This window comes from Marmota flaviventris, chromosome 11 (assembly GCF_047511675.1).
Source record: "Marmota flaviventris isolate mMarFla1 chromosome 11, mMarFla1.hap1, whole genome shotgun sequence".
NCBI classification, from domain to species: Eukaryota; Metazoa; Chordata; class Mammalia; order Rodentia; family Sciuridae; genus Marmota; species Marmota flaviventris.
The window spans coordinates 104,502,297-104,522,057 of NC_092508.1; the positions used below are offsets into that span (position 1 = coordinate 104,502,297).

Below are 19,761 nucleotides of genomic sequence, written 5' to 3' on the forward strand. Positions count from 1 at the left end.
TCCCAGTTTAAACTGGAGAAACTGAGGCTCAGGAGGATTGAGAACCTGGTTCCAGGCAGTGACTGTCCCTTGAGAGTTACAGGACACAGTTCCCATCCTGCCTCTGCCCCCTTAACCTCTCACTCTTTCAAGTGGTTTTAAAACATCACCCTTGTCTCTTATAGGACAGCAGGGACTGGCCAAGCTAAGCCCCTGTGGGTGGTTTTGTGGCAACCATGCCTGCTTCCTGACTCCAGATGGAGGGGCCACGCCCACACAGGACACACGGTACCAGGCACTCCCCGCACCCCATCTCACCAGACTCGACCTCCTGCAAAACGGGAAAGGAGACTTTCTGCCTGGTTCTCGGACGTTCCCCAGTGAGGGAGATGAGCTACCCTTTGTTAAGTGCCCATGGGCTTCCGGACCCACCCCACCTTGCAGACTTGGAGTCACACACCATGACAGGAAGGGCTGTGCTCTGGAAGGAGCCAGATAGCTGGGCATGGGAGGCTGAGGCAGGAGGATCACGAGTTCAAAGCCAGCCTTAGCAATGACGAGGAGCTGAGCAACTCAGTGAGACCCTGTCCCTAAATAAAATACAAAATAGGGCTGGGGATGTAGCTTAGTGGCCGAGTGCCCCTGAGTTCAATCCCTGGTACAAAAAAAAAAAGCCAGACTGCTGTGTTCTGATTGACTCTAGTACCTACGGAGTGACCTAGCGCCTGTCTGTGACTCAATTTCCCCAGCTGTAAAAGGGAGACAGAGAGCTCAGAACAGCACTGGGCACGTGTTAAGCACTTGGTAAAGGGCAAGTGATTACTAAGCACATACTGGTCGCCAGCAGAAGCCGAGCTCTGCACCAGCAGCAGGCAGGAGGTGGAGGAGGAGGTGGAGGAGGAGGAGGTGAAGACCCCTCCAGAACCCTGCTGGCCCCAGGAAGAGGATGAGAGCTGGTGGGAGGGGAGCCGGGGCAGCGGCTCCACAGACCAGCATCAGGGACCCTCCCAGAGATTCCAGGGTCCCTGTGGTTGGGAGGGTCGAGGCTTCCCCTGTGGTCAGGCAAGGCTGGAACGGGCATCCCAGCTGCGCAGAGCCAGGGGGCAGTTCTGCCCTGAGAGGGAGGGAGGGGAGCACACAGAGGCTTCCAGACGGTGTTCCCACACTTGCTAGCATGTGGATCCCAAGCAGATCCCCTCCTGGACAGTAGCCTGTACTTGTCTTTGCTCACTTCCTCCTGTCTCCTAGTGTGCGGAATGCTCAGAGAAGTATAAAGATGGGCAAGACACAGGGGCCACTCTTGGCTGGTGCCCATCTCATCTGTGCATGTGGGGGAGGGGGGCTCGGATAAGACCGTTCATCAAGCACTGGACACGGGTGCTGGGTAGCTCAGAGGGGTGCAGGCCTGGCTGGGGCTCTTGTCCAGGGGACCGACACCACCTCCCAAGGGGAAGCCAAGGAAGGCTACACACACAAGAATGTGCCACCTGATGGTGCTTGAAGAAGCCCGGATTGGCTTACTGCCCAAAAACAAATGGAGCCAACCCAAAGTTAGGGAAGGCTCTCAGACTCAGACCTTGAGTCTTACCTATGCTGTACCCCAGACCCAGCATCACAGGTGGGAAGGGATGGTATGGATGGCCCTCAAGGTCATTGCTCCAAACAATTTTGGAGCAAATTTGGTATCTGCTTCCTTTTAGGGAGTTGAAGGGCAGCCACAGCAGAGGGATGTCAGGGGTGGAGGCCAGGAACCTGGGGCTGGGCCCATCTCTGTGCCCAACTGGTACTGGGACACTGGAGTATCACCAAATTTATCTGAGAGGCTTCTCTGACACGAGCCACTGAACTAGATCCTCTCCAAGTCCCTCCCAGTCCTGGCAGTCTAGCAATCCACTTAAAAGTCCCTGACAGCTGGGCATGGACCTGGAATCTCTGCTACTCCAGAGGCTGAGGTAGGAGGATTGCAGGCTCGAGGCCAGCCTCAACAACTTAGCGAAAGCCTCAGCAATTTACAGAGACCCTGTCTCAAAATAAAAAATAAAAACGGTTGGGGTGTAGAGGTAAAAGCACCCCAGGGTTCCATCCCTATTACCACTCCCCTCCCGCCTACACAAACATGACACACCTCTAAAGCACTTCTTGCCAGGACATCAGTCCTTGGGACAGGAAAATGCTGGGTGGACAGGTCACTCTGTGAGACCTCCCTGCCCTGGGGCAGCTCCTTCCTCTGCATTCCCAAGGCAAAGACAAAGCCACTGGAGTCAAGGGAGTTATTAGGTGGGTGGCTGAGGGTCTGGGCCAGGCTGCAGGGGTCAAGTCATGGTCACAAGGTCACTAGCTAGCTGGACACCTTTGGGCAAGTTATGCAGCCTCCCTGTGCCTTAGTTCCCTCTGTTTCAAGGCAGGGACACTGGTTTACTTCCTTAAGGGTTGTGCAAGGACAAAGGGGCTAATGTGTGGAGGAGCTCAGAGTTCTGTGTGTGTGTGTGCGCACGCGCGTGCGCACACACACACGGACTTGTGTTGTCCTCCAAGTTCCTCATGGGCAGTGGTTACATCAAATTCTGCCCTCCTGGTGCCCAGCGTGAAGCCTGCTGCAGGTCTGAAGACCAGTGGGGGTGGGGACAGGCTAGGTGATACAAGTCCTGGAGGCTCCAAAGGCCCAGCAGTGGTGTCTACCGGCTCTTGCTTGTGCCTGTGGCCTGAGCGTGAGGGTGGATCAACTGGTCTGGGCCCAGGCTCTCAGGTTCTATTTATAGGTCCAGTGAGAGAGCAGAGAGGGGATCAAGTTGCAGCTGCTGGGTGGAGGCCTGAGGCCCACACAGCCCTGATCTGTGGAAAGGGCATAGAGGTTGGATGTCCTGATACCTTGGTCTCTGCCTAGACTTGCCTGTCCCCTCTCACTTCCTAGCAGGGCCAAAACCTGGGCTGTGACTGTGGCTGGGAGACTCACCTGGCCCAGAGGCTGCCTGTCAGCTCCCCGTGCTCTTGGGCAGGCTACTGACTGTCGTAATGATAGCACACGGGGCCCTTCAGACCCGCGCCAGAGCAGAACTCCTTCCAAAATGCATTATGCACTTTAAGAGCAGGCAGCCAAGCCCTCACCCAGAACCCAGCAATCATCCCAAGCTGCTGGGCTTCCCCTTGATCTTTTTTTATCCTTTTTTTTTTTTTAAACCAAGGATTTAACCCAGGGGCCCTTAACCACTGAGCCACATCCCCAGCCCTTTTTATAGTTTATTTTGAGACACAGTCTCACTAAGTTGCTCAGGGCCTCACTAAGTTGCTGAGGCTGGCTTTGAACTTGTGATCCTTCTGCCTCAGCCTCTTGAGCCACTGGGGTTACAGTGCGCCATTGTACCTGACTAATCTTTTTGTTTTTCCTTTCTTGGTGCCGGGGATGGATCCAGGGCTTTGTGCGTACTAAGCTCACGCTCTACCACTGAGAAACACCCCTCATCCCTAATGGTTTCAGAAAACATTTTTGTAGGTTCTCCACCTCCTTTCTCACTGTCAGAACTTTGCCAAAGCTGCCTGTCTGCCTCTGCAAACCTTCCCCTCACCCCCACCCCCAGGACCTCCAACTTGCTACAGACAAGAAATACCCAGAGCAGACCATGAAAAAAGTGAAGATGAGCCAGGTGCAGGGATGTACACCTGCAATCCCAGCCACTCAGGAGGCAGAGACAGGAGGATCACAAATTGGAGGCCAGCCTCGAGCTCAGCAACTTAGCAAGACCCTTAGCAATCTAGCCATACCCTGTCTCAAATAAAATGGGCTGGGTATGTACCTCAGTGGTAAAGGGCTCATGGGTTCATTCCCCAGTACCAAAAAAGAAAAAAAAAGGAGTGAGTTGGGCACTGGGGGGTATGTACCTCTAATCCCAGCTACTTGGGAGGCTGAGGCAGGAGGATCTCAAATTTGAGGTCAGCCTAGGCAGGGCCAAGATACTGTCTCAAAATAGGAAGTAATTTTTAAAGAGAGCTAGGGGAGTAGTTCCGTCATAGAATATCCTCCTGGGTTTAATTTCTAGTACCACTAAAAAAGAAAAAAGAAAAAATGTTCACCAATGTTCATAGTAGCATTATTTGTAATACCCAGAAAGTATAAATCACCCAAATGTTCATCAACAAATGAATGAATGGTGAAACAAAATGGCCTATCCATATAACGGAATAACATTTAACCATAAAAGGGAACTAAGTGTTAATACCTGCTCCAACATGCATGAACCTTGAAAGTATTATGCTCAGTGAAGGGCCACACATTATATGATCATACTTATATGAAAAGTCTAAGGTAGGCAAATCCAGAGACGGAAAGGAGATCGGTGGTCGCTAGGGAATGTGAGGCTCACAGAAAATGGCAGCAAATGCCCACCATCTAGGGTTTATTTTTGCAGTGATGAAAATATTATAAAATTGATGGTGGCGATGGCTGCATAGTTCTGAACAGACTAAAAACCACTGACTTGCAGACTTTATAAATGGATACATTGTATAGTATGTGCAGTAAAACTCCATAAAGTCATCATAAAAAAAAAGGTTTAGGAGCTGCATCTCATGATGAGTTTCTTGCTGGCAGTATCCTCAGGGGTTGCAGGGTATCACATGGTGAGTGACTTTTATAGCAAACCCTGAAAAAAGCTTTATATGCTTTGCCAGCATGTGAGAGGCCCTGGGTTCAGTTCCCAGTGCTGCAAAGGGAAAAAAAAAAAAAAAAATATATATATATATATATATATATATATATGGAAGAAATTGAGCCGTCACCGACTGTTCTTAGTAATACACTAAGAGGAAGCAGGACTGGGTGAGCCCCTAGGGACGCTCCATGAGCTCCATGCATGGATTTTGCAGCATCAGTGCTGGTGACTCTGCAGCTTCTAAAGCTGTTCTCTAGCTGTTTTCCACACCGCTGAGGTCTCTAAGCCCTGTGCCTCTAGAATTGAGGCTCATGGGTCCTGCAGGCTGTTGTTGCAGGGACAGGGATGGTACCTTGGGTACCTCTTGGCCTTGGTGGGCGCCGCGGCTTTGGCTCACGGCTCCCTCTCTGTGCTCCCACCCACACAAGCAGACAGCTCTTCCAGGGCCGTGTGGATTGAGACATGTGCTAAGGGCTGAGGTCCACCCACCCATTCCCAGGATGGTCAGTGAACTGGACGGATGTGTCCCATTAGGTGGGAGGTGGGAGGCATCATCCTCTATTCACCTAGATGTCTGGGCGGTTATGTAAGGGCATGCGACTGGAGGCCGGCTCACAGATGCAAATCTGCTTGCTGGGCTATAGGTCTGATTCCTTCCCCTGCTATGGTTTAAATATGGTTTGTCCCCTCTGAAACTCATGTTGAAATGTAATCCCCATTAGGAGACACTAAAAGGTGGGATCAGGTGGGAACTTCGAGAGATAACTGGGGCTCTGTCCTCATGAATGGACTAATCCACTCATATGATTAGCAGATGTATGGGTTAATGGGTCACCTCCAGAGGGTTTGCTATAAAAGTCACTCACCATGTGATACCCTGCAACCCCTCAGGACACTGCCAGCAAGAAACTCATCATAAGATGCAGCTCCTAAACCTTAGATCAGAATTGTGAGCTAGAATAAACGTCTTTTTCTTATTAAGTACCCCGCCTTAGGTATTTTATTATAGCAACAGAAAATGAACTAAGACATCTCCTTTTCTCCCCAAATTCATATCTTCCCTAATTAGGCAGAGGATCAGACCAGCCCCTGGGACTCTCCAAATCACACCCCCAAGTCCCAATCAGTCTTTGGGAGCTTGCCCAACCAGGCCGCATTGCTGCCCGCAATGTAGCCATCAGAACATGAGCTCAGGAAAGCACTTGAACATTCTGGATTATTCAGGATCCATCGCTTTGGTAAATTGCAAGCAAGGGCACAGCACGGAGGCAGTTGGATTCATATCCCATCCTGACCACTTACTAGCCAGGTGGCCTGGACAAATCACTTTACTCTGCGTTGCATCTCCTCATCTACACAATGGGGCGACAGCACTTACTTCATTCAGTTGTACTGGGGGTTCTAGGAGATAAATGCTACACTCTGGGACTGTTAAATTCACTCAATTTTCATTTTTATTCCTCTCTCTCTAGGATTTTTTTTTAAAAAAAAGCTTTTGTCTGTATAAAGCAGAAATAGATGCACCCAAATCAATATAGCGTTCTCTGCAAAATGGAAAAATTTACTTGCAAACTTTCTAACATGTGCTCTGAGATAATGCCCTGGAGGTATAAACTCATTTCCCCCCATGACAGCTGGAGGAGAGGAGACACAGATATTTGGGACTTGGGGAAGAAGAGGGGGACAATAGACCCAGGGGAGAGGGGTACAAGGGGGAGAGAGGTAGAGTAGAGGAAAGGCAGCGTAATGGGCAGATAGATACCAGGGTGGTTTGGCATTGAAGCAATAGGCTCCCTGCCAGGGACAGTCCTCATGCCATGGGGTCCCCAGGCCATCTCTCCTCAACAGAGTCTCCAGCTCTTGATCAAGCCTGTACCAGCTGCCCCTCTGCCTCCACTGCCCTCAAGAGCAACCTCTGTTCCTACTTTCCTGTCCATCTCCTCCTAGGACTCCAAGCTCCTCAAAGACAGGAAATAGCAAACTCACCTCTGTGACCCCAGCACTCAAAGTGGTGGTTGGCACATGTTAGGTCAAATTGAGGTGCATGAGCATCACTGAGGCTTAAAACCTGCTGCTGGGCTCCTTCCCTGGAGCTCTCGATGTTGCTGGTCCAGGGACCACACTTGGAAACTACTAAAGTTAGTGCTCAGTAAAGGACCATGGAAGGGGATGACTTATTGAAACCACTTGCATGCAAGAGCCCCTCTAGATCTAGATGTGCTCCTGGGTCTTTACAGTCAAACCCAGCTCCCAGCCCACCACCTCCATCAACCCTCCCTGACCATGCGGACTCCTATATTTCCCTATGTTCCTCTTGGTCTTGAGGGTCAGGTGCACGGGCCCTATTCCTGCACCCTCTTGGCTGCTTAGACAGGGGTCTTTCTGGTGAGCCAATGCGGCCAATTCTATGCCCCCTCCCCTGCCACATATGGTCACCAGGCCCAGAGTAAGCTGGGGGAGAAGAGTGGTACTGGGGATCATAAAGATCCTGGGGGCTTGGGAGCATCTCACATCCTCCCAACTAGAATGCGACAGACCAGCATGGAAGACTCTCCTGTTGGAACCCTCCATTACTACCTATAGGGGCAGGAGGGCAGCTAGTGTCGGGCGGGAAGGGGAAGAGGCTGGCCCAGTGCTCAGCACCAAGACCAGGAGCTCCAGGCAGCACAGAATGCTCAAGCCCTTGGGTCCCCTTGACACCCCCAAGGGTGTCTTTCACTTTGGAATCCATGTGGGTGGTGCCTATGAAGAAATGGTCAGACCTTCCAAGGCTTCTCCATGAAATGCCCTGATTCCCGATTGCCTGAGGACCTCCTATATTCCCAGCAGGGAGCAAGGCACTGGGGCCCTGCAGGTGGCCAGATGACAGCCTGCCTTCTTTTTCTTTTGGGTACCAAGGATTGAACTCAGGGGCACTGGAACACTGGGCCACATCCCCAGCCCTACTTTGTATTTTATTTGGAGACAGGGTCTCACTGAGTTGCTTAGCAGCTTGCTTTTGCTGAGTCTGGCTTTGAACTCAGGATCCTCCTGCCTCAGCCTCCCAAATGGCTGGGATTACAGGTGTGTACCACTGCACCCAGCTGACAGCCTGCCTTCTTAAGATCTGCTATAAGGTGCAGCAGGAAGTAAAATGCTCCAACAAAGGTCCTGCAGGCACTGGGGGATCCAGGGAGGAAGGACTTCGTTCCATCCAGGGACGGGCATGTGGGGGCAGCCAGCTCCCAGTGGGCTGGTTAATCCAGCCACGCCAGAGACCATCAGCAGTGGTGGCTGAATCTGCAGTCTCAGCGTCTGGGGTTGGGTTGTTTCTTGCTTTCCAGGGCTGTGGCTGTCCCTCCCCATCCCTCCCCTTCCCATGGTGCAGGATTTGCAGAATCAGGAATGAGCTCTGGCCCTGCTGTTGAGAAGGACAGATGTGGGATCAAAGAGAGGGCAGAGGCGGCCAAGACACACACGGGCAGCTCCAGGGCATCTGCCAGCAGGCTCAGCCTGCCTCCCTTCGCCTGAGTCTTGGGCTCCGAGGTGTACGCCTCCCCCTGGGCTGCCTAGTCATGAGCTACCTTTTCCAGTAAGCCTCGGGGGACCCTCCCCTGACCCTTGGCAGCCTCTTCTTCTTGGCTCATAGGGACACTGAACTTGGCCTCCTCTCTTCAGGTGCTCTGCGTGGGGAGCATCAGGCAGCCACTTCCCTATCCCTGTCAGGGCCACCTCGGACTTTTCCAAGAGTCCCAGGGAGCTCAAAAGGATAGACCCAGAAACAGCCCCTGGCTTCCCCTTAGGCCAGAACAGAGGGGACCTCAAAATCTGAGACTCCTTCTGCTCGTCTGTGCCATTACCATTGACAATGCGCCCCGGTTCTCTTGTCGGTCACCACGCCAGATGGACGCCACTTCTTTCTCATTTCTGTGCCTCTTGCCCCTCATCTGTGACCCAGTAGGTGCTCAATTAATGTTTGCAGTTTGAGAGATTAAACTTCCAGATTCTGTGCCTGAGGACGGGGTGTACTTGTGGGTCTTCTCTCAGAACCTAGCTGGGGCCTCCTAGCACCCAATAAAGTGACATCAGGAGCTTCTAACTCTACTGCTGCCTGGAGGTATGGCCAAACGTTTCACTATTTGATAAACTTAGGAACACAGAGGCCTATCTATGTGCAGGTGATTTTAAATACTGCCAATAAGTATGAGAACCTGAGTAGACTCCTGCAGCTTTGGTCCAAGTGAAAAATCAACAACAGATCTGAGGTGCACTGAGATGCAGCCTGGTCTGGGGGTACCCATGGAAGGAGGCTTTAGAGATGCTGGGTCAATGGTTCTAGGGCCCAAGGGCTTTGGGGGCCATGGCAGATATGCGGTCTCCTTGGCCCTTCCCAACAAGGGCCAGTCTGGTGTACAGCCTTATGTCCACCTAGACCCTTTGCTTTTTCTCTGACTTATTCTTTTTCCCTGCGAAGTCCCTTCTCTCCAATTAATGAAGCTCAAGTTCCAATAGGAAGGCCTGACTCTTCTTTAAGACAGAATCGATCTCCCCTCTGCCCCCTCTTGGCTTTCTGCACACAGGTGACAGGATAAAGCCAGATACCTTCCTTTAACGGTCCAAGAAGGTGATGGGGGGGCCCTACCCCTACCCCCATAATCTCTGTCAACCCTCCCATATGCCAATGTGAATATTAGACCTAATGCCCTTTGATATGAATAATTCACATTTCCCCAGTCAGGTAAGATGAATCATAGCTTCTAGAAAGTTTCTCTCATTTTATTGACTGAAACATACCCAAGTTCCTTGACTTAATGATGGGGTGACATCCAATAAGCCCATTATAAGTTGAAAATATCAAAAATTGAAAACATTGTAACTTGCTTACTGCTAGCCTGGGAAAAGATCCGAATCTAAAATATGAAGTGTGCAATTTCTACTGAATATGCATTGCTTTCAGCCCACTGTAAAGCCAAGAAATCCTAAATCAAACCATCCATTGTAGGTTGGGGACCGTCTATACAATGTAAGTAAAAATTAGGGCACTTGCTATGCAAATAGAAGCAAGTCTTAGGGAAGTCTCCTAGTTGCATGCTTCTGACACATGATTGCCCTTGTGTGGTAACCCAGGATTTCCCCTGGGACACAGAGGCAGTGGGCAGGCACATCGCAGCACCCCGCAAGTGCCTGGCACAGGAACATCAATCATAGTGCCAGGAGTCAAAAGCCAGAAGTGGCTACAGGGCGAGGCCAGACTCACCCATGGGAAGATCAGGACGGTGGCTGTGGGCTTGCGGGTGTGACCTGCGGAAACCTATCATTACTTCCACTTTGCAGATCTCAAAACAGAGGCTCAAACAGGTTAAGGGACTTCCTCCAGGTCCCAGTTGGCTCCTGCCTGGCCTGGACGTGCTGCGCCCTCATCCCATGATGCTTCAGGCTGCTTCTGTGTTGGTAAGGGTGGCAGGTCCTTAAGTGGGCGTCACATTGGGTCACCTGGTCAGCATGAGGCTCAGGTCTGCTCTCTTCCTGTCCTTCTCCCTTCCCCTCACTGAGCTGCTTAAAATGCTCAGCCTCACGTTCAAGACCGAACTTGCAAACCTGGAGCTGGCCTCTATCCCAGACCCTGGACCACGGCAGCACGGCCCCAGGCTGTCCTTCCTGGACCTTCTCAGGATTAGGAGTCCAGTGCTCCAGGTCCCTCTCCTCACAGGACCCCCAACCTCCCACAGTTGACAGGAGGGGAGAGGCGACAGGAAATGCCAGTCTCAAACCGGGGTTTAAAAGCCAGCAATAGCAACATTCAGTTAATCAGTGCATTTCTATTTTCTCTGTGGGCATTTTTCCCTTTCTGAGGGACTCTTACAAACATTTTACTGTTATATTTCTTGTAATACTGCCTGGAATCGTTATTTAGACATCATAAAAAAATCATCATATTTTTAAAAGGAAGGCGGATATGTTCCAACCAGAGAGAAGACAGAAAGCTCAGGCGGGCACGCAGGCCAGTCCACATGTCCACATACGTGCACCTTCAGTCTGAGAGAAAACAGATTTTTTTTTTTTATCCCCACACCACTTTGCAAAATAAAAGTGAATGAATAATTGATAGGGCTTTTTACAAACATCGAGATTTGCAAATCATGCTAGAAAAATCCGGTTCGATTACTTGCAGCAGCAATTCCGTGATAAACCAACACACAAATGGATACCAAGAAGTAAAATTTATAATTCCCAATGGGCCTGTATTCTACAGAAATGCGTCCTAAACATCAACTTTTTTTTTTTTTTTTTTTTAAGCAACACACCCGAACTCACAGAGCTGTTGCTCTCGCTACCTGCAGGCTCCCTGTGCGATAAATACTTGAACCCTTTACTTTGAAAGCGCTCCTGACAATCATCTAGACGCCCATCCCTCAAAAGAGGTGCACACAAGATGATCTCCCACTTTATTTTGGGATCCTATTAGACGGTGCTCTTTGCTGCCAGTTCCAGTCCTTCAAGAGGAATCCAATTATCTGGACTCCCTAGAGATGCGAAGGGCACAGTGCAGCAGGCCAGGGGACTGGCCGGCGAGGAGGGAGCCCACCCCTCCACACGCCACCTCCCCCCAGGATGGGTACCCTAACAGGACTTACCAACAACAGGCAGGTGGGACATCTGGATGAGAGGGTCTGGAGCTCTGGAGCTCCTGGCAGCCCCACGGCAAGCTGGGCCACCCCTTTCCCCTATGGATCTCCAACCTGTGGCCAGGGCTGAGGGCTGCCTCCCCTTCAGCCTGCACTCCAGCTGGCCACAGGGAAGGGCCCGGGGTGGTGACTGCTGCTCGGTTGGAGAGTGCACTGAGAGACAGCAGTTCTGGCCCGAGACTTCCTGTTTGGGCAGGAAACCTCGCTGGGGATAATTAGTGGCTCAGACTCTGGTGCCTTTGCTATAGGAACTGAGGCGGGACAGCCAGCAGAACCCAAGATGCATAAAATGAATAAATGTCATCCAGCACAAGGCAGACTACCTCGCAGAAAGACAGAGGGAGAAAGAGAGAAGGCGTTGAGATTCTCCAAGATCCGAAGCCAAACATAATGGCTGCCGAATGTGGTGATTTATCAGTTTCTGCAGGGGTAATTTACTGCAATCACCCTGGCTGTCATGGGCTTAGTGATAATTCTCTCAACATTTTGCACTTACAAAAGCTTATTGTTAATCTTCACTTGCCAGACAGACGGTGAGGAAAAAGGCAGACGGATGGACAGTCCTGTTTTGTGGACAAGTATATTTGATTGTTTTCAATTTGTTTGAAAACTAGCCATCTTGGAATATGGAATCTGAGTAACCCCGAGCATCTGATAACCAGAATACCTCCCCCTGGGGTTCAGGCAGGGTTACTCTATATGACAACCAACCAGAGCCAGGCTGCATCATTCTGACTGCTATGACCTCCTGTGTCTTGTCTCTCCTACTGTAGGGAAAACTTCTGAGGACAGGGGTAAATTCTGGAATCTCCCTAGAGTCCAGCACTACCCTCCTTCCAGTCCCCTGCTTCCTCTCCAGTTTAGCCAATTACTTCCACTTCCTGGCCCATACCAATCCCCCTTCCTTGAAGATCTATTCCAAGCTCTTGGGCACATATGGTGCCTGCCAGTCCCCTAAGAGCCTCCCAACAATCTCTCCCACTCTGAATTCAGAGAGGCAGCTGTGTTAGTTGGTGGTTACTATCTAGTAGATAGGCCTGATTCAGCCACCTGTTACTGTGATGTTGGACAGGTTGCTTTCCCTCTCTCTTCTGATGATACTGCTCATGTCCTTGCTCTTTGGGGACCACTTACCACCTACCACGTGTGGCTCTGAACTCCTCCCCCTCTGTGGCTGTGGGTGCACTACCATCACCCCACTGTGTCAGCTGAGGGCAGGGACCTGCACGTCCCTCACCCCTGCACGTCTACACCGCCCCACAGCCTTCATGTTCTGCTCCCTGTGAGGATGGCAGATGCCTGTTAAGTCAATGAAGCTCAAGCAGAGCTTTCAGACATTCGAGAACCCTGGAATCCACTGAGATTGCCCAGAGAGCTTCGGGGGCAGGTGTGCAGGCAGTTCCAAGCCCAGAGTCCCTGATTCAGTAGACTGGGGAGAGGTTCAGGGCTCTGCGTTCCTATCAAAGTTGCTGGGTGCTCTCTGTATTCCCTTGGAGAAGCCACCCTGTGCAGAAGCCATACTTCCCTAGAAAACACAGCCCCCAGACTCGAGTGGAAAGGGGCTTGCAAGCACCCCAAAGTCCCTCAGCGCTCCAGGTCAGAACTCTCCTGGAGTTCTGAGACCCTGCTGCACCCTGAGCTCCCGGGTCTTGAAAGCCCTCTCCCGTTGGTATTCCAGATATCCCTGCCAGATGTTCAACAGGAGTTGTAGCAAGAAGAACAAAAAGCAGCCACACTGGAACTCTCAACAGCAGAGCATGTGGTCTCCACCCTGCAGCTCTCTGAACTAGGACAACGGGAGGGCCGGGCTTTTCTGGATGGCAGCCACCTCTGACCCTTGCATCACAATCCTTGATGGCCAGGTCTAGACCATGTTGCTTCTTTCCTTTCCGTTTGTGGGTACCACCACCTCCCCACAGCCTGACAGCCATCCCACAATGCCTATAGTAACAGGAGGGGTCCCTCCATCCCAGACCCCAGCCCACCAGCCTTAGGAGCCCTACTGTCTGCAAGTGAACTAGGCAGCCTACTCCCCCATGATAAGATTAGCGGTGCCAGGCCTGGTGGCACATGCCTAAAATCCCAGAGGCTTGGGAGGCTGAGACAGGAGGATTGTGAGTTCAAAGTCAGCCTCAGCAACTTAGCAGGTCCCTAAAGAACTCAGTAAGACCCTGTCTCTAAATAATATACAAAAAAAGGACTGTGGATGTGGCTCAGTGGTTAAGTGCCCCTGGGTTCAATCGCTGGTACCAAAAAAAAAAAAAGATTAGCAGGCCCCTCCACATTCCATTACATTTATACCACTAATTGGTGTTATAATCTTGGTATTGTAACTTTTTTTTTCCAGTTTAATCTCCTAATCTTACCGCTCAAAAAGGCTTAAAAACCAGCTGTTTGACATTGGGGGTGAACTGAATGGCAGAGCATTTGCCTAGGATACTCAATGTCCGGAGTTCCATCCCCAGCACAGTAAGAAATTATTTAAAATATGCAGCTAGGCATGGTGGTGAATGTCTGTAATCCCAGCAATTTGGGAGGCAGAGGAAGGATTGCAAGTTCAAGGCCGGTCTCAGGCAACTTAGTAAAAACCTGCCTCAAAATAAAACATTAAAGGGGCTGGGGATGTAGCTCAATGGCAAAGCACCCCTGAGTTCAATTCCTAATACCCAAGACAAAATTGCTCTGCTTGGTTAGAATCTAACTACCTGTCATGAAGTGGAAGATGGAGGTAGGAAAAATTTACCACCTGATTACAGAACAAGTTGTGCTCACCTGTTGCAGGTGACGATGTGATGTACGAGGGCAGACCGACTGGGAAGAGTTTAGTATGGAGGAATTCCACAGACAGGGTTTCTGTGGTACTGAAACAACTGAACCATCGACAACTCAGAGCAATGTTTCTGGAGAGCTGGCCACACTTGAATAGGAGGGAGACACTCTGTCCTGGGTTGAGAAACCATGCAGTTTATGATTCACTAGCATCCATCGACCCTGGAAGCAACACAGCAGTCAATATCTCCAACTTGGGGGTGGGGAGGTGCTGTCTCTGATTTTGGATCCTGGCTCACAATAGCTGTGGGTCCTGGGCCTCTCTGAGGTTGTTTCCTTACTTGTATTAAAAAATATGTAGATGGTAAGAGCCTCTGGGAGTGACAAATGATGGCTGTGACATTCACCCTGCCAGAAGTGGGGCTCAGAGTACCTGGCACAAAGTGAGTGCTCAGTAAGTGTTTGTTGAATGAATAAAAGATGAAGCAGAATTTGGATAGGCATATAGTTAAGTGGTTAGGAGTCTCAGGACTGGGGTTGAAAGAAGAGACTGGAATCTCATCTGTCCTTGAGAGCGTTATGTGGTTGGGAGAACAGCATTATCCATCTCTTAAGAGTTTGGAGGAACAAATGAGCTCATGCCTGTTCTCTGCTTGGTCCGGGGCCTGGCACATGGGAGGCTGAATGGCAAGGGTGAGGACTGCATTTCACGTGTGATGTCGGGGGTGTGTGAAGGGCTGACAGAGGAAATGCAAAGAGGTTTGGGAACCTTGAGAGGTAGAGTTGGATAGGTGGGTGGGCCTAGGTAGCAGGGGGCAGCCAGGAGGAAGTGAAACTTCTATAGTCAAATGTTTGCATTCCACCCAGAGCACCTGCCCCATCCTCTGCCTTCCTGTCTCCAAGTTCTATTATCACCATAGTCTCCTGAAATGGGATGGGGGCTTGGGGGGCCGGGGTGTGGAAGAGGCACATGCTCCTTTAACTTCCAGGAGGAAGAATACAGCCAATTTGGCCTTAGATTTTTAATAACTACTGAAATTGGCAGACTTCCTCCTTTTAAATCAAGGGGGACATTTCTGATTCCCAAACTAGAAACCAGTTACATACAGGCTTAGCTTAGCTCCCACCTGCCCAGCCCAGGACTTCCTGGCAAGTAGGCATGGTAGAGAGGGCAAGAAGAGGTGCATCCAGTCGTAGCTGAAAGGCAGAGGAACCCAAGTTCCTGAATGGCCTGCTTCCTACTGCACCCCAGCTGTCTGAAGACCACCCTAGCCCACTGAGCTTCTCCTCTGCAGCGTGGACAAGGAATGAAGCAGACTTCTCCTCCAGGCTGAGAGGCACTGGCCAAGATTTCGAGCTGGCAACTCTGGACCCTGGAGCTGGAGCCAGCTCTGCCACAAAGAGAATCTTGGAGGTCACTCTCTGGGCTTCAGTTACCTTTTCCAGGGAACCCAGGGTTCAGACTAAAAAAGCAATGAGCCTGTAAAGTCCCATTGGATTAATGCACATATCCTAGGGGAAGAGAGAGGGCCTGATATCTCATAACATTTCCACAACCCAACACTCCACACAGTGAACCCACAGGCAGCCATCATCATCCCTGCTTGATGGGATGAAGAAACAAGTTCAAGACTTCACTGACAGCTGAGATTCAGGCTCTCTGCCCTATAGGCAGTCAGCTACCACTTCCCCAACCTGGTGCTCAGGTGTTCCACTTTGGACTTTGTCAGAAACTTTCACTTTTTAATTTGCCTATCACTCTGCTCTCTGATAAGTTCAGGGAGGAAAGGGCTATGGGACAAAGGACAGGAAACATAAATGGGAGAGGAATCCACCTATTTGACGTCTCTAGGCTGGACAGGGCACATCTGTGGTCACAGCTTGACCAAGACCTTAACAGGATCCCCCAAGATCTCAAAAGGCTTGGGCTAAGGCTGTTCAACTCTCAAGTGACTGACCAGGGATCTGGCCTAAAAACTCCCTGTGGGCTCTAAGGCCAGCATTACCTGATGTCAACTCCATACCTTCCTCCCAGGTTGCCTGGTTGAGGCCACCTGTGCACCACTGAAGGCCTCTCAGAGAGCCTTCTCCTCCTCCTCCTCTCCCAGAGACACCTTCTACCCCACTATATCCACTTATCCATCAGACATTGAAGCACCTGCTCCCAACAGCTCCTCTGCAACCTGCTGTAGAGGTGGGCCCAGGCCCTCCAGGTGCACCTGACTGATTCCATCCACTGAATGTGGGACCTGGGGATTTGCATTTTTTTTAAACAATATTTTTTAGTTGTCGATGGACCTTTATTTATTCATATGTGGTGCTGAGAATGAAACCCAGTGCCTCACACATCCTAGGTAAGTGCACTTCCACTGAGCTACAGCCCCAGTCCGGATTGGCATTTTTTAACAGAGCCTCCAGGTGACTGAGGGGGCACACCCATTGAGACCCTTTGGTCTTGTGGACATGCTGGCCTCTAGCACTGCATTCTTTGGACTGCCAGGATCCTCTGAGGACCCAGCCTGTCCCTCTCCACTAGTAGGCTCCTCCTGGCTCCCAAGTCAGATAAATCAGGGTTCAAATCTTGTGCAACTTGCTAACTGAGTGTCTTTGCAAAATACCCAGGCTCGCTGAGGCTCAGCATCTCCATCTGTAACAAGAGATAATAAAGATGCCTTCCTGCTGTGATGATTAGCTGGGATACTGTGTGCAGAGCCCTTAGCAAGAGGCCTGGAACACATAAATGTGCAATAAATGTTTGCTATTAATTATATCATGACTGCACTCTGATGGACAGAAATACTTCCCTGGGGCATTTCCAGAACCCCACTTCTGGAGCCTGTCGCAGAAGTGGCTCCGAACACCCTCCTGCCCTCTGCCAGGGCTTCAAAAGAACCTGTGGGAATTTTCCTTTTCCCCGCAGATTGCGCCTCCTGACTCCCACACGAAAAAACTGCCAGTCGCACCCTCCTTCATCTAGCCAGAGTGACCAAAGTTCCAATCACACCTCTCCGGGCAGCCTGCCCCCAAATTTCAGGGAACTGGATAGGAGGGGGAACTTCCCAGGCAAGGGCTCTTTGGGCAGGGGCGGGCACTGGGCAGTCCAGCCTCCTCTGGACCAAGGTCCCGCGCCCCTGCTGGGACTGTGCTGGAGCCAAGGGCCAGGAGAGGAAGATCCAGGAAGGTCCCGCCCATGGCTGCCCGCCCTCCCCGGGGACCGGCTGCACAGAGCCTGAGGGCATGCGGAAGGCTCTCGGCTGGGGGCCGCCAGGAAGGGCGCTTAGAGGTGCACCCCGAACTCTGATCGCCTGCTTCTCCCCAGTTCGGTCCCTGGCCCTGCCCACCCCGCCCGGTGCGCGCGGCTTCTGTCCCTAGAAGAGGAAGCGCACCGGGTGGGGAACCAGGACCGGGTTCTTCTACTACCGGTCGCACGTGGCTCGGTCCTAAAGCATGGAGGTCGCCAGGCGAGTGGCGATGGCTCGGGGTGCAACTGGGTGGGAGATGGGCTGGGGTCCCGGTAACGCGGCGCAGCGCACGGCGACAGGGAAGGTCACTCACCTCCGCGGCCCGCCGCTCCGTGCAGCGGCAGTGGCTGCAGGTCCGAGGCGGAGGCGGTGGCTCGCTCCCAGGCTCCTCCTCTGCCCGCGCCCCGCCCACCCGCGGGGGCAGGAGCTGCGCGGGAGGTGGCCTCCGGCCAGCCCGCCGCTGCTTATCCGGCTCGGCCACCTCTCTCCCGGCCGCAATCAGGAGTGGCAGAGAACTCGGTCCCTGCCCGGCCCTACAACCCCGGCAGCAGCGGAGGAAGCGACCAACCAGCCTCCTCCTCGTGCCCTCGGCGGGAGGTTTGGAAACAGCCCTGCAGCTTATCTGTCGGCGCACAGTTAAAGCGAGCAGAACTCCGGGCAGGGAGTACAAGGTGACCTCGTCCCCAGCCCCGACCTGAGGGCCAGCTCAAATCCAAGTCCATTTCATGGCCGAGGTCATACTGGCAGGCCAAGTGGGAGGTTAAACATGCACAGGTGGGCAGAGGTCCCCCCAGCCGGCTGGGTGGACACCCCTTTCTTCCCCTCCAATGGAAGTGAGGACAGGAGGCCCCGCCCCCTCCCTCTAACAAGGTCGCATCCAAGCGTTTACGGTCCTCTCATAATCTCTGTCTCTTGTCAGCCTTTAGGGTGGACCTTTGACTTTTCCTTACAGTCTGCGGTTCCCTTGCCTGGGGGCTGGGGCTCAGCCTCAGTTCCCCAGGATATGCTGGACCTTTGCCTAGCCCCTTGCCCCAGACACTGCCCACTGCTGCCCGGACCCCTCATTCCACAGGCACAACAGGGAGGTGGCTCGCAGGTGGAGGTACCTTTGTGCGTTGTCTTAAGCCCTTTCTCAGCGAGGCCACATGAGCTGTTTGACAGTGCCTCCTCTTCCTTACAGGTGAGGAAATGGGGGCTGATGGTAAAGGGGAGACACCAACTTCACTCGGCACCTGGAAGGCTGAATGGAGGTTTCCTAACCCCTGGGACTTTTTCTAGAATACTCCTGGGAGGAGGGGGCGCATATTCCACCAGCCCCTGATAAGCAGCTTCTAGTTACTCTTAGGAAGTGTAAGACTCCTGTTTTCCAGGAAGCCAAAATGCATGAGCGATAAGCTCTGGGGAGCCAGAGGTGGGGGTGCTAGGCCTCCAGAATGGCCCTGCCCTAGGACCCCAAAAGGTAGAGCAGAATCGAGGAGGCAGAGTTCTGCCCTAAAGGCTGATGTGAGCCCCCGCCCGGCCCTGTCCTCCCATTAGCTCATGAGACCCACAGTGAGCACCTTGTGCCTTCTCACCACCATGGGCTTCCTCCTGCCTGCAATGTCTCCCTCTCCCCAGCTGGCCTGGACTGTCACCTGTCTTCTTCAAGGATGCACTGACAGGATGTACCGAGGTGTGTTGAACACCTTCTATGGGTCAGACTCTGGTGTCCTGAACCAGCCCAAGGGCAGAGCAATCAGATTCACCCTTGCAAGACCTTTAACAGGTCATGTCCCTCCTCTGCTCAGAACCATCCCTTGGCTCCCAAGGGTGACTCAGAGTAAAAGCCAAATTTTTGAAATAGCCTCCAAGGTCCTGCATGAATGGCTCTGGACCCCATCTTCTATCCTCCTCTCTACTCAAGCTCCACCCTGCTGAGCTGGCCCCCTTCTTTTTCCTCAAATAGATCAGACAGGGCCATGACCCTTGCAGTTCCTTCTGCTGACCCAGAAATCCCCACCACCCCTCCCTTCCTCCTTCATTTGCTGAAATGTGGCCTTCAGGAGCCTACCCTCATCTCCCCCACCCTGGATCCTGGGATGACTTCCTTTCTTCCTTTCTCCCTTCCTTTCTATAAGCATTATCATTTTCTAATACACTGTAGCATATACTTTTTTATGTCTATTGTGTAGTAACTTTCTCCCATGGAAATGGAATCCCTCCAGGGCAGGGATTCTTGTCTGTTTTACTCATTGCTAAAGTAGCACGTGGCATGTAGTAGGTGCTCAGTAAATATTTGTCAAATGAACACACTTCCTGTCGCCCTCTTTCAACTCCTTCAGCAGCTCCGGGAAGTTTCCACCAAGGTTCCTGCCCACGCTGCTGTCCTGTGTGCTCAACAACCATGTGATGCTGTACCTGCATTTATGGGTCTCTGTGCCTGGGGTTGCTGAATGTTCTATGTATAGAGGCCCTAGGATC

General features: G+C 51.8%; 1 protein-coding gene across 1 annotated transcript in view; it reads right to left on the reverse strand.

Annotated features, from left to right (window-relative positions):
* Positions 1-17,666, reverse strand: part of Steap3 (STEAP3 metalloreductase) — a 36,639-nt gene extending 18,973 nt beyond the window's left edge. The window contains 2 exon segments of the mRNA XM_027936882.2: positions 14,063-14,233; positions 17,615-17,666. The gene's annotated coding sequence lies outside the window, so the exon portion shown is untranslated.
* Between the last annotated feature and the right edge of the window lie 2,095 nt (positions 17,667-19,761).